This window comes from Aphelocoma coerulescens, chromosome 7 (assembly GCF_041296385.1).
Source record: "Aphelocoma coerulescens isolate FSJ_1873_10779 chromosome 7, UR_Acoe_1.0, whole genome shotgun sequence".
In the NCBI taxonomy this organism is placed as follows: domain Eukaryota; kingdom Metazoa; phylum Chordata; class Aves; order Passeriformes; family Corvidae; genus Aphelocoma; species Aphelocoma coerulescens.
In genome coordinates, this window is record NC_091021.1 from 39,666,889 (window position 1) to 39,676,542 (window position 9,654).

Below are 9,654 nucleotides of genomic sequence, written 5' to 3' on the forward strand. Positions count from 1 at the left end.
ATACCCTGCCTCAAAGCTTTTCTCAAACTTCATTGCAGGCTCTCGGCTGGGAGTCTTGATACATCTTAGAAAGAAAAAGTACAAAAGATCACCCAGCCACCAAGCAGAAGTCCCTGTACATAGAAATCTGTCCCCCAAGAATGCCAAGTCAGCTCTGCTTACAGCCAGCCACAGCTAAACCTTTTAGCAGCAGTAAAAAGCACAAGGTTTATCAATTCTCTTTTTCTGCTTCTTTGACAATTTAGTATTTCACTATTCAGTGAACTCTTTTAGGCAATAAAAACGTGATCTCGTAAAAGATTTCATCTCCAACCAAACTCTTCAGTGTATTCTTAATGTAAGCCCTTGCTGGTGCCTGAGGTATACAACCTATGTTTATTCGTACATATGGGAATAGCCAATATTGAGGCAGGATCCTCCGTCCTTTCATTTAAATAGAAATTAAACTCTCCAGTGTCAGTCAGCATTCCTGGAGGAAGCAAAGCCTGGTGCCTGCCACAGACTGCTCCTGGGGATGAGTCAGGTCCAGTCCAGGCCCGGTTCCACAAGCATGAGTGCCTCCAGCGAGTTTAACCAGTGATTTTAAAAGAGCCTAATTCCACTGTCTCACTTCAAGTTGTTTGCATACATAAATCTTTGCAGATTTGGGTCACCAGTGCCATTTTTTCCTCCCAGCTAAAGTGCTGCTCATCAAACAAGGGGCAGAAGGATTTCTGGCAGGGAGGCACAGTGCTTAATGACCCAGACATGCCTTTTGAAACAATTTCTTGTGCATGCTTTAAATCACTCACATTATTAAATGTAAAAATCAATAATATGAATCAAGTCTTCACAAAATACAACTTAATAGTATCACCAATGACAGTACAGCAGGTACTCTTCAGATTTGTACAAACAAAGGACACAGAATCCTGCGATAGCAGGTGTTGCAATCCTCTCAGTGGCTCACACAATGTACTACTGGGTGTACACCACTAGGAAATCAGGGCTGAACCACGGACTTACTGAAAGCTCGGAACACAGCATCAACAGGAACTTGGATTATACATAAGGACAGATGTTCCTAAAAAATACGAGCTCAGAAAAAACGCCCAAATCCAGAAGTCCCTCATTCTCAGTGCTCTCTTCTGAATATCTGGCTATTTCTTGAATATTTTGTGGAAGGCTTTTTGGAAGATTTTAAGGTTCAATGGAAATGTTAATTGCTTAGCTACTGCGTGTTTTCATTTAAAGAAAAGGAATATTAACACGCAGTTGTTGAACCCTCTGATCCTAATTATTGTTAGGGAAAAGAGGCAAAGACTCACTCCCATTGTAGGGCGTGGAGTACAAACAACAAACAAATAATGAGCTTGATCCCTTAATCAGATCCTTTCTCTTCTAGTTGAACTAACTATCTGAAAATGGCACCCATCCAGAATGTGTTAATCTTGCAGCAGTCAATCCTTTCCCCAGGAAGAAAATACACAGTATAATACTTCTATCATTTGGTGTCAAAACAGTTGCTAGAAAAATCCCATTGTTTGACTGTAATTCAAATTTACATTCCCTTAAAGAAAGAATTATAGATCTTTTTGAAATAAAGTCAAGTCTCAGAAATGGTATGTTCCCAAAAGAGACATAGTCCTTTTTGTCTATGATAATCTCATTACTTCCTCATTAAGTAAAACTTAATCCAAAGTAGGAAGATCAATTTGAGTAACACTTATAACAATCAGCTTCATGGACTGCTCTGTCACACTACAGGGGCAGGGAATAGCTCATCTGCTTTCTTAGGATCTGTACATCACAAGAGAACTCCATTCCCCCTCCATTCTTTGAATATTCTTAGAAAATCCAAGAGAAAAACACTTTAGGAACACTTAAAAAAACATTGAAACAAGCAGATAAAAGAAAGGAAGTAAATGTTTTAGAAGTTGGTAAGTTGACATAAAAAGGGTAGGAAATGAAGTCACCCACGTCATCTTGGATCAAGTGAGTCAGGTGGCACTTTATGTTGTTTTGAGCAAAACATGCACAATCCATTTTCAGTAACCAAATGCAGTGGCCTGCTGCAGTCAGCCACCTGGTGATTGCAAGGTTTAAATGAAAGGATGAAAAGAGAAAATGCTCTGATGCTTTGAATAGTTAATCATCATAGAGCACTTGGGGTTGGATCTTAAAGCCCACCCAGTGTCACCCCCTGCCATGGGCAGGGGACACCCTCCACTATCACAGGTTGCTCCAAGCCCTGGCCAGCCTGGCCTTGGGCACTGCCAGGGATGGGAGAGCCACATCACCTTTGGGCAATTCCTGGCATGTGGCTGGATGAACCTGGACAAAAGCCCAGCTTTGCTGAGCTAAAGGCAAAAATTCTGAGGCATCATTTACAGACTTCTGTAACACAAGAAATTTGTAGAATTTTTTTATATGTTGTTTTTATTAATGTTCTATCTAGATTTCTATTTATTACCTCCATGTACAACAAAAGCTAGAAACCTAAACAATATGCTTGCATATATGAAAGATTAACTGGAAGATGTGAGGCTGAGTTATCCATTCTAAGACCCTACCGTTTTCTCCATTACTTGAGAAATGACAAACATTTAATTAAATTGACCTGTGGCTGCCTGGCCCACAAAGCATACCAGCTATTGGCTGGGCTATGTGGAAAGGGCTGTTTGGAATGGTGCAGCGAGCAACTCAACTCTCTGCTACTCTGCACCTATCAGATAAAACACTTCAATCTACAGAATTCACTTAGCACAACAGAAGCAAAGATGCTGTAACACAAAACTGCAGAGAATCAACATTCCCTGCAAGGCAACAAAGTACCTGGGCTTTGCACTTCTTATCAAGAGGCAGGATTTGCACTGTACCACAGGAATTTCAAAGATAGATTCCACGTATAACAACACTGGGCCAGTGGAATAAGGATACAATTTTACAGGCAGGGTTAGTCAAGAAGCTAGACTTCAAAAGCAGCTGCAGCAGAACAGTGTGTTCTGCAAGAAGTATCACATGTACTAAACCATCAGATACTGAAATAGTCAATACTAAATAGTAGCAGAAGTTCAATGGAAAACAGTTAAAGAAGCTCAGAGCAGGCAGAAGTCTTTGAGTCACTTTAAAAGAAAAAAAAAAACAACAAAAACCTACTGAAGACTGGACTTTAAGAAATCTATGCAACATATCTGGATTCCGGCTGTTAAATCACAGCCCCGTTGCTCTTCAGATAAACCAACCAATGTGATCTTGTTTCCAGTGCTGCAAAATGCACAATGGGAGATACACAGTTTGGTAGTCATGATAGCTTCGTTTTCTATATCTAGCTAGATCTCAGATTTTCTCAAAGCAGGAAGGAAAACAAGAGTTCAGTTCCTTGTTTCATGGAATTAAAAAGGTAATTTTCAGTTTTCTTCACCTTTTGCACATGCTTCTGTCCTTACTGTTGCCTTCTGTGTAGTATTATTCATGAAAGCATTTCCACCTACCCCATTCTCATGCTAGCTTTTTTACTGATGTTTTTTACTTAATAAACCCAAATCTGTATGGAAGGGTTCCCTGCCCTACTGCTGGAGCCTCTTCCTCACAGCTCTGCTGACAGGCCAGTTTCTGCAAGCATTTCCTAATGAACTGCCGAAGTCAGCTGGATTAGCTTATGTTGTTGGCAGTACAGTTTAATAGTGCTTCAAGAACATACAACTCCGCGTGAGTAAGTCCAATTTCTCCTTAAGCCAAGATACTTTTCCCTGTTTTAGCCTATGAGAAGCTGTGGCTGTCTGGAGTTGCAGCCATTTGCACACTTATGGTTATACTTCAGAACAATTCTGCCTCTCACCTGCCCAAGTGCCACAGGTCACTGCCCACCCTGAGCTGCAGGTGGGACACACAGCCAGGGCAAACAGCCACAGGGCAGAGAGGACCCTGAGGGACTAGGACCTTGTGAGGTAGCGCTGGCACCAAAGACTCTGTGTCACTGTCCTTTAAGCCCACCCAGATGATTTTTGTCTGAGTAGCGTAGCGGGAGTCAGAGCAGAACGTTTGTCTGCAGCCTATGAGAGACAAGCCAGAGGGACAGATCATTCATGTGATTTAGGAACCACTGCAGCTTATTTTGTCAGGAGCATTAGTATCATTTTGTACAGCTTTTGCCAGTTCTGCTAGGCCAAATTCCCTGAGTTACATGCAGGGAAGCATTTGGCACAACTTCACCTTAAATTATTGTATAATGTTGTCTGATATCCTACTACAAAAAGCAACTCATCTTTGTCTGGGGCCTCTCAGTTACAGCCACTAGAAATGTACAGTCTGCAAACATGAATCACATAATGTTTTTGCACATACATTTTCTTTGTTGTCTCCTTAATCAAGTATCTCTAGATTTCAGTCTGACATTGCGTATCCCTGGTCTGGTGAGAAAGATTACAATCTGGTTAATTTCTCAACATTTTTTCCAGCCTCATATACGAACTAGTTAGAAGATGGATAATATTTTGTTCAGCTTGGGAACTGTAGCAGTTGGTAGAAACTGCAAAGGATTTTAGCAGGCCTTCCCCTGTCCTGGAGTAGATATAAGTACCTGCATTGTCCAGAGCTGGGATGGTGAGGGTTTTTTTATTTCTTTGTGGGCTTTGGGGGGAGTTGTTGTGGGCTTTGGTTGTTTTTTTTTAAGGCTGTTTACACAACAATTACTTACAAGCTTAGGACCTGAAAACCCACAGAACAGACCAACTGCTGATTACCTTGTCTTTACTGGACATCCCACTCGGCATTTCCTGCATCTTTTCTCCAAATTATCCACTTGGCTGTTGCCAAGTTGCCTGTTTATTTCCAGGTGCTGCAATATCCAAGAGCAACCCTGACTTACAGGTGCATATGTGTGATGAAACCTGATTTCACCATTAGCTGGCTTCAGCAGCACAGCTCACTTAAGGACATCCCTTTTCCTGCTACCCCAAACACACCACCATCACTCCACTCCTGGGGAAAAGGTTACTGAGCTTACACTACCAGTCAGCAAGTTGTTCTTCCTCAAACCTCCTCCATTTTGCTGAAACAGGTACCAGGGCAAAACATTTCCCATTCCTGCCAAAAGAGGAGGCCCCCCACTCCCGCTGTACATGGCTACTTGCACATTCCTTAGTGCAGGCATCACAGGCAGGAGCAGTGCGCTCGAGAAAATTGATCCAACTGGAAAAATAAGAGCATATATGCCAGGGAGGTTTCTGGGGAAGCTGGATCAATTCTGTGATGCAGCTGCCTGCACCGTAGCAGGACTCTGTTGCTGGCACTGGGAAAGCTGGAGAGAGATATCATTATAGGGCAGCATTCTCCTTCCCATGGCAGCTGGGTTTGAGCCAGAGCACAGGGGCTCTGCAGTCAGAAGGCTGGTGGTCATGCTGAGCATTTTGCATGATCTATGATCAAATACTCCTACTTGATGCTTCAAAGCCATGCAAGAAAAAAAAATGAAAGTGCAAACAATCTGGCAGTATCCAAACAATTTTCCTCAATATTTTGTTTTACCACAGGGAAAGAGTAATATCTATACATGGCAGAGCAGTAATTTTGAATGGCACTGTCTGAAAACAAAAGTTTCTATAAAAGCCCTCACTGAAAAAGCAAAATGTCAGCCCACCACTTTCCTCAGAAATACACAAGTTAGGTGCCTTACCTCCCCAGCTAAACAACAAAAAGCAGGAGAACATTTAGTGCTTTTTATACCAAATGAAATTACAGTTTCAAAATTACCCAAAATCAATTGTATTGTGATTGACTGAGTTGCTGTGACGTCAGCACAATGGTTTGCAGTAACTTTTGAAATAAAATTGTAGCTTTTAATGAGAAGAAAAAGCCCCACACATCTAAATAACTCCCCATGTGAGCACTAAACAGCTGCTCCTGTGTTGTGTTAGCCTGCCATGAGCATCACTCTCTTCCCCAGGTATTTTTTTCCCAAATCTTCATAATTTCAGTATCTGGAAGAGATTACAGTTAAAGCAGGTAGCATTAAATAGCTTCCAGAAGAAACCAAGCCACAGCTCCCATGCCCCCAACATAACCCCCAAAACCAAACCAACCAAATTCACAAAACCAAAACAAAACGGAAAAAAGAAAAAAAAAAAAAAAACAAGAAACAAAGCAACACTGGTTTTGTGGCTGATATTTATCACTAAAATTAAAAGATAGGCGTGTCAATGTTCTGCAACGGTTGTGAACATCTGTGGAACACATATAAAAAGAAAGACTTGATTATGGATTAATTTCAGAATAGATTAAACAAAGCAAAAAAACCATATTAATGACTTGAAATGCTGAAGAAGCACAACAGCAGTAAAACAACTAGCAAATACCTGTTAACTACATTGCCAACTAAACCACTGGAAGATGAGCACAATCACTTTAAGAGGTCAGATTCAAGGCTCAAGAGAAACCAGTACGGTTCCAAAGGAAAACATGAGACTAGGTTTTTACGATTTGCAAGCATAGTGGAATCATGGCTTTCCAAATGACACTGAGAATGAAACAGACCATCTTACTTGCAAGTCACATCCAGAGGAAAGGAGAAAAAAAAGAAACTGTACTTGCTTGTTGCTGATTCTAAAAATGATGCAAGAATTAAAATGTATATTTGACAAAGGCCACTATCAGCTAATGGAATAAGAAATCAAAGAATCACACTCCATGCAGCTCTTTGCATTGGAAAGTTAAAAAGAGGTGCCTTTCCATAGCCTGTGTTGCCCCTGTTGGACAGGATTGCTGCACTGGGACACACAACAGTCAATTAGATAATGTATTGGCTGCTCAGGGTGCCAAAACAAATAAACCAGCTATAAGGGTATGACTAATACCATATAGAATTAAGTAGTTTTTCTTCACTGACAGTCATTCAACATAGTTCCAAATCTGACAGGACCTCAAAATGTTCCTCTCAATTCTTTCTACTTCTATTGTGCCAAAACAAAGCGGCTCAAGATCCCATTCTCCTTCTCAACAGTATTTCTTACCCTTTCCCATCTCACCCCAATGGGAAACTCTAAAACACAGCTAGACCGTGCAATGCATGGCTCTGCAGGGATGCAGGGCACTTAGAACAGCCTGTTCCTGATCATTCTGGCAGTTACAGTAATCCACCTGGAACCACCTAGCACCAAGAAGGCCTGGAGATGGCATTGTGCCACCTCCCGTGTCCTGCCCATAGCCTGTGCCTTCCACAGCCCCCACAATGACATTCAGGAATAGTTCCATTTACTGGGGGGCAAGTAAGCTTCCTCATTTCCCAAAAGCTATTACCTATAAAAGCCAAGCCAGCAAAACAATATCCAAATTACAGGTGAAAACCAGTTGAGACTGATTTGAAGCTAATTTAATTAATCCAGTACACCTTTGGTAGAAACAACCTTGCAACTAAGAAAGTTCACAGCTCTCACACATCCTGCACTTTCTCCCCCCTTTATTCTATATCTAGTTACTCCACATTTTATCTTTCCTTTACTCCAGCTCTCCACTCTCATTTGACCTTTCCCCAACTTATTTTATTTCATACTGTTACTCTTTATTTTACTAAGCTCCTACTGTTATTCCCCTCAGCTCCTGTTTCCCATTTCATAGACAGAGACCACTATTCTGGTTTGATAATATTTTATACGTAGTTCACATGGTATGAATTGTGAGATTTTTCAGAGCAGTAAGGACTCAAGACTCCTGTTTACAGCTGCCAAGCATTTTCCATGTGGATATCCTCATAATATAGGAGTTCCTACTGTGTTATTCAATATAAAAATAATTATACAAATAGCAACAAATACCTCCGAGATTAAATATCTTACCAATAGCCTACATGGTTTCCATGTAGGAGATTACATTCCAAGTGGGAAATTCAGAGAAGGGACTATATGAGTTTAAAGGTGACTCTCCACGTTCAGCTACCTCCTACTTGTTACCTGCAGTTCCTTCCTAAGCAAAGGATAATGAAGGACATAGTTCTAGCTGCAGCACTAGCGCAAATTAAACCACATCACAAGTTCATGTGTCCTGATGCCTAAAATAAAACTGTGATCCACCCCATCAAACACTAAACTGAAAAACTGACCTGGATGGAAAAAAGACACAAGTTAAAATGTGGATACTTTTATCATGTTCTTTTACAGCAGGCTCTCTACACCATCTGCACCAATACAACAGGGGAAGAGGGGGGAACAAAATAACCTCTTGGGACAGCAAGAGCTGCTGATTCAAGTGGCCCTTTGGTTTTGGCTCCTTTTAGCCATTTATAGTGCCATCACTGTACTAGCCAGCGAAGTGGAGAGTGTCTATCACTATCGCACCTGCACGGTGGGAGGAGAGAAATAAGTAAATAGAAAACCAGTCACACCTGGGATACACCGGGGCAGTCTGTTCGGGAGGCTGGAAGGAGAGGAATGGCACCACTCAGCCGCCCGAGACACACTGGGAGGGCGAGTTCAGGACAGGCATGCGATGCAAAAAGTTGATCAAGCATTTAACACACCCAAAGCCTGTTAGTGAAATGTTTTACAGCGGTTTTAGGGATACTAGCTTTTCTTTTTTACATCTATAATTCCTTACACGCCATCAAGAGAGTTTGGCTGCTACTGGAAGCTTAAAATGGTGGGAAGTTAAAACGCGAAGGAAAGCGTTTTCCCGTCTTTCCCAAACGCCTGGACTTGGTCCGTCGTGTCTGAGCAGCGCCGCGGGCTGTACGTTCTGCCGGCACGGCGGCTCACAGGCGCCCGGGACGCGTCAGGTCGGACGGGACCTCGGGGGGCAGCTGGTCCAAGCTCCCTGCCCAGGCAGGCTCAGCCCGGAGCACGTGGCACAGGGTGGTGGGCAGACGGGTCCGGCTCTGCGGCTCGGCAAAGCCGCCGGAGTTCCGGGCTGCTCCCTGCTCCGCTCCTGCTCCACTCCCTCGGCGGGGCAGGAGGCGGCCGGCACCGAGGGACGAGCACCTCCGGCCATCGCGAGCACGCCCGCACAGGCCATTTTGCAACCGGTTACTCCACCCACGCGCACACCGCTCGCCCCCGCCGCGCTCGGACACTCACCGCGACGGGTCCGGCGGGTGGCACCGGAAGAGCCTCCCGTCCCCACAGGCTCGCCTAGCGGAGCCGCCTCGGGCACAGCGCGGGTCCCGTCAGGCCACTCCCGGCAGAGTCGCCCCAGACACGGATTGGATTGGGCTGGGCTGGGTTGGGCTGGGTTGAGTCGAGTCGAGCCGAGTCGAGTCGAGCCGAGTACGTCCCGTCCCGTCCCGTCCCGTCCCGTCCCGTCTCGTCTCCCCCTCACAGCATCGGTAACCACGGCAACCTCAAGTCGAGCCGCCATTGGAGGGTTTAACGAGGGGCAGCAGCCAATGGAACGCCGGCCCAGGCCGCGCCTGGCCAATGGAGGTGGGCGCCGGGCCGGGCGGTGCGTGACGCGCCGCGCGGGCGGGGCGGGGCTGGCGGAGCGGGCGGCGGGGCCGCCACCATGGAGACCCCGGGGTAGGGCGGGCGCGCCCGGCGGGGCCGCGGGGCTGCTCCGCGCGGTGAGTGCGGGTTACGGGGGAGGCCGCGGGCTGGGACCGCCGCGCGGGAGAAGCGAGGTGCGGCGAGGAGGGCGGCGCGGGAGGCGAGGCGGCGGATCCCGGCGGGGCATCGTGGTCGAAGAGCCGTC

The 9,654-nt window shown here is 44.9% G+C and overlaps 1 protein-coding gene across 2 annotated transcripts in view; it reads right to left on the reverse strand.

The window, feature by feature from the left end:
- The window catches only part of CCDC148 (coiled-coil domain containing 148), a 59,068-nt gene extending 49,882 nt beyond the window's left edge, over positions 1-9,186 (reverse strand). The window contains exon 1 of one of the 2 annotated variants that reach the window (XM_069021378.1): positions 9,045-9,186. The gene's annotated coding sequence lies outside the window, so the exon portion shown is untranslated. Of the gene's footprint in view, positions 1-8,074; positions 8,191-9,044 lie in introns of those variants that run through there. The other variant, XM_069021377.1, reaches the window with a different exon arrangement.
- Between the last annotated feature and the right edge of the window lie 468 nt (positions 9,187-9,654).